Here is a 5861-nt window from a genome sequence, read left to right on the forward strand (position 1 = left end):
TTTATATATTCTGTATTCTGTTTTGGATAACCTTAAAATCAAAGAAAAGTCTTCCAAATCGTCATCTGAAATCATCTCTTTCATTGGACTCTAATCTAACTTTGGCTACAATCTCTGTGGACGATAATCCGGTACTTGTACCACTTATTACTTGGAAAGGCGACGTTGGGCCGGATTGTATACTTGCTTTGTGGCCCAATTTCAGTAGTCTAGAGGTGTGAAATATAACCGACCAGTGACACCGGAGGAAGTCCGCATCGAGAGGTATATTTGGGGATTGTCCCCAGAGATTAGAGGAAACATTACCTCGGCAAATCCAAAGACTCTTCGGGAGGCAATAAACATTGCCACTAAACTCACGAATAATGTGATTCGGTCAGGAGAATTTGCCAAGGGAAAAAGAAAGATGGAGGAGCAGGGGAATCGAAGGTTTGGGGGAAAATATGACAAGAATAGGAGAGTGATAGGAAATTTTGGGGCACAAACTCAAACGGTAACTCAAGGAGGCGCGACTAAGTGTAATAGATGCAAATATCCACATCGGGGGAAGTGTATCATTTGTCAAAGATGTCACCTAGGGGGTCATACAGCAAAGGACTGCCGAAGGCGATTATGCTTCCATTGTGGGAGCCCAGAACATATGCGGAATGTATGCCCAAGGAGGAAACAAGGAGAAAATACAAGTCAAGACCGATCAATCAGTCAAGGAAACCCAGAAGGTCAGACACGGGGCAGAGCATTTGAGATTGGGGCCAAAGAAGCTAGATATGATCCCAATGTGGTTTCAGGTACGTTTCTTCTGAATAATGAATTTGCATCAGTTTTATTTGATTCAGGGGCAGATAGGAGTTTTGTATCACTAGATTTTGAGCCTAAGATTAACTTAAACCCCCAGAAGTTGGAAGAAGCCTACGTAATTGAGTTTGCTAATGGCCAAGAAATTAAGGCTAAAGACATAATTAAGGACTGCACTCTAAGTTTAGCCAATAAGAATTTCAGCATAGACCTTATACCGATTGAATTAGGAAGTTTTGACATAGTTATCGGCATGGATTGGTTATCCAAAACTCAAGTTGATATTGTCTGTTCGGAGAAGACTATCCGAATTCCTCAAGATGGAAATGCAATTGTAATTCAAGGAGACAAGTCAGAACGAAAAATTAAAATAGTGTCTTGCATGAAGATGCGAAGGTACTTGAAGAAGAATTGCGCTTTATTTCTGGCACATGTGATTGATGGGAAGGTCAAAGAGAAAAGTATTGAGAATTTCCCTGTAGTTCGAGAGTTTTCTGACGTATTTCTTGAGGATTTACCAGGACTACCCCCGCAAAGACAAGTCGAATTCGGTATTGACTTAATTCCTGGAGCTGCCCCAGTGGCAAAGGCACCATATCGCTTGGCACCATCGGAGATGCAAGAAATGTCGAATCAACTCCAAGAGTTATTAGACAGAGGATTTATAAGACCAAGCTACTCGCCATGGGGTGCACCGGTTCTGTTCGTTAAAAAGAAAGATGGGTCAATGCGAATGTGCATTAATTATAGGGAACTTAATAAGTTGACCATCAAGAACAGATACCCTCTCCCTAGAATCGATGATCTGTTTGATCAACTTGACGGAGCGGTATATTTTTCCAAGATTCATCTACGATCTGGATACCATCAAGTGAGAGTTCGGGAAGAGGACATTCCCAAAATAGCCTTCAGAACTCGTTATGGCCATTACGAATTTCTGGTTATGCCATTCGGGTTAACCAATGCACCGGCTGTCTTCATGGACCTAATGAATAGAGTCTGTAGACCATATCTGGATAAATTTGTAATCGTCTTCATAGACGAAAAATAAATTTATTCACGTAGCAGGGAGGACCATGAGCAACATTTTAGGATAATTTTGGAGCTACTCCGAAACCAGAAATTGTACGCGAAATTTTCTAAATGCGAATTCTGGATTCGTGAAGTACAATTTCTTGGTCATATAGTCAATGAAAAAGGAATTCAGGTAGATCCTGCCAAGATTGATGCCATTAGGAAATGGGAAGCCCCAAGAACCCCTACAAAAATCCGTCAATTCCTTGGTTTGGCGGGTTATTATCAACCATTCATCGCGAACTTTTCGAAAATCGCACAACCACTCACAGCCTTAACTCAGAAGGACAAGAAATTTGTTTGGGGTGAGAAACAAGAAGAAGCGTTTGCAATTCTTAAGAAGAGATTGTGCAATGCACCCATTTTATCCTTACTAGAGGGTTCGGAAAACTTTATGGTCTATTGCGATGCATCGCATCAAGGCTTAGGATGCGTGCTAATGCAAAAAGACAAGATCATTGCGTATGCCTCAAGGCAACTTAAAGTGCATGAGAAGAATTTCACTACACATGACCTCGAATTGGGGGCAGTAGTATTCGCACTTAAGATTTGGAGGCACTATCTTTACGGCACCAAATGCATTATTTTCACCGATCATAAGAGCCTTCAACATATACTAGATCAAAAGATGTTGAACATAAGGCAACGGAGGTGGGTCGAACTCCTCAATGATTATGATTGCGAAATAAAGTATCACCCGTGGAAAGCTAATGTGGTAGCAGACGCCTTAAGTCGGAAAGAAAGGGTGAAACCGTCAAGGGCACGAGCCATAGGAATATTGGTTCAAACCAACCTAAAAACGCAAATTCTTGAAGCACAAGAAGAGGCGTTGAAATCGGAGAATCTGAAGAATGAAACCCTGCATCACTTAGAAAAGGAATTTGAAATTAGAGAAGATTGAGTGCGGTACTTCAGAAATAGAGTTTGGATACCAAGGAACGACAGTCTTCGGTCAACAATCCTGGAGGAAGCACATCGCTCTAGATACTCTATTCACCCAGGATCCGATAAGATGTACAAAGGGCTAAAAGACTGTTACTGGTGACCAGGAATGAAAAAGGACATTACCTTGTATGTAAGTCGATGTTTAACCTGCGCAAGGATAAAAGCTGAACATCAGAAACCATCTGGTCTTCTTCAGCAACCCGAGATTCCCCAATGGAAGTGGGATCAGATATCCATGGATTTTATTACAAAATTACCTAGAACCAAGAGAGGATATGACTCAATATGGGTCATAGTGGATCGACTTACAAAATCCGTACACTTTCTACCTATTTGATAAGCATGATTTATTACATGCTTAAAGTACCTATTTCTTATGTTTAATAGGTAGATTTTCATAGTTTATCCCAAACTTGAGTCATTTTTACTTTCTTATTTTCCATTTGTTATGTTTGGAGCTAAATGTGATGATGAATTTGTTTTTACAACAATTTGGAGTAGATGACATCTTTTAACTTATAATACTACACTATAATGTTGCAACATTCCAGCAGCATTGCCCGGATCCGTTTTGGCTTTTTGGAGAAGTGCTTATTGGTTAAGCCATTGTCAAGGATGGAGGTCTAAGCTGAAAAAGCCTTCGTTTTGGCCCTCAAACAGCTGGTGAAATGATGTGGAGAAGACTTTTTGGTTGACTTATTTTGATGGAGATGATATCTTCTTTTTCTAGTCTACTCAAATGTACTTTGTACCTCATTTCCTTGGTTTTGTCTTTTCTTCATTTTGTGGGTATAAAAGAAGGCCTTTGGCTTCTCTTTTACATACACCTCTTAGACGATTATTGTTCTAAGTTGTACTCCCAAAACTCTCTCATCTTATTATTAGTATTTACAAGCTTTTAGTTGTACTTTACATTTTGTCTTTTATTTATTTATTGCATTTACTTTCCGTATTTACTTTCCGTCTTTACTTTCTGTCATTTACTTTCCGTTATTTACATTCATGTCTTTACTTTATGTCATTTATTTATGTCATTTACTTTCCGTAATGAGTAGCAAATTCCATTAGCTCGGGTGTAGGGTAAAAGGGTGAAATGTTAAACCGAATGAAAGTGGACGTTGTTTCGCAAAAACAATGTTCCACTATTTCATTCAAGTTTTATAAAACCAAGCACACTTCTTGACGAGTTGATCACTTTGAAAGTGTTAAAGTGCCATGGACTTAGGGATAAGCCATAATAAGCACGTCAGCTTGAATGATATGAGAGGTAGACTTGAGAACGTTGCCGACAAGGAGACTTGTCATTTATGTTTTTCAAACTTAACTCCCGACGGGTTGGTCACTMTBTRAAAGTGTCAAAGTGTGATAGATTCAGAGATGAACTATCAAGAACACGCCAACTTGAATGATATGGGAATCGGCTCGAAAGAGTGATTTTTAACAAAGAGATTTATTTAGCCATATATCTTGAAGACACCATTTTGTCACTATCCCTAGTCCGAACACCACATAGAGATATGGGTGCAAAGCTATAATATAGTGCAAAGGTGAAGTCCGAGAGGAATACCTTCAAGATAAATGGTGGGACCGGTCCTTCCACAGCTTTGTCTGCTGGATTTTGTGTTTACGTTTCACCCCAAAATCTTACACCCGTGCTACCTTTATTATTCTGCTTTATTATTTTGCTTTATTATTCTGTTATTTTACCTGTGTTAACTCGGAATCAAACGAAAGTCATCGTTTTCGTCATCTGAAATCTTTTCTTTTATTGGACTCTTATTTAACTTTTGCTCCAATCCTTATGGACGATATTCCGGTACTTGTACCACTTTATTACTTGGAAAGATGACGTTGGGCCATATTGTATACTTGCTTTGTAGCCCAATTTCATTAAGTCTAAAGGTAAAGGATTTGACCGACCACTATTCGAGAAGACTTTAGTATAGAAAGGCTTGCGCAGTTATATATCAATGAAATCGTATCGCGGCACGGAGTACCTATTTCCATCATATCAGACAGAGATAGTCGTTTTACTTCGCGATTATGGCAATCAGTCCAAAAGGCATTAGGCATTAGGCTGGACTTGAGCACTTCCTATCATCCTTAGACGGATGGGCAGACGGAAAGGACAATCCAAACACTGGAGGATATGTTACGAGCCTGTGTAACAGATTTTGGGGGCAGTTGGGATACTCATCTGCCATTGGTTGAATTCTCCTACAACAATGGATATCAAACCAGTATCCAATGTGCACCATACGAAGCCTTGTATGGGCGTAAGTGTAGATCCCCACTCAGTTGATTGGAGATTGGTGACTGATACGTACTAATTATTTAATACGTAAAGTACCTTTTTACTCTCCTTTAGATAGGTTATTTTGCTTTCATATCCCAACTTTGAGTCATTTTATCTCTTTTCTCTATTTTTTATGTTGAAGTAAATGTTGAACCTGTGTTTAGTGAATTTTGGTCTAAATTGATCTTATTTTGGACAGATTGGAGTAGGTTGATGCTGTGGAAATGTGGTAGCATGACCTAATGGCTGATAGGAAGATGGATGAGACTTAGAGATGATTGACATGACTTTGGAAGACATGTGAAAGGCTTCTAAAGTTGCATTAGCTGTATTTTTCTCAGATTAGCTGGAAACTTAACAAGACTTAATGTAGTTCCTTTCTAATTAGTAGTTTGTAATTTGTACTATTTAGTTKCTTTTGAACTAGGAAGGTGTGAAAAGACCATTTTACCCTCACTCCAACCTTAGTATAAATAGGGRTTGTTGGGAGGAGTTAAGGCATCACACTTTTCACCACACCTCATCTTCCATTTTCCTACTTTTCTCTCAAGTAGTTCTCMCAACTACTTGGAGAATRAGTTGTTTTCTAATATTACAAAACTTTTGGCATTTCAATTTCCATTTACTTGYTTTATTTAATCGCTTTATTTATATTATCGTTATTTATATTCCGTCTTTAATTTATTTACGCTTACTCGCATTTTATTTCCGTCATTTATTTATTACTCTTTCCGCATCTTTATTATTTCGT

Source organism: Cynara cardunculus (assembly GCF_001531365.2).
Source record: "Cynara cardunculus var. scolymus isolate 2C chromosome LG 4, CcrdV1, whole genome shotgun sequence".
NCBI classification, from domain to species: Eukaryota; Viridiplantae; Streptophyta; class Magnoliopsida; order Asterales; family Asteraceae; genus Cynara; species Cynara cardunculus.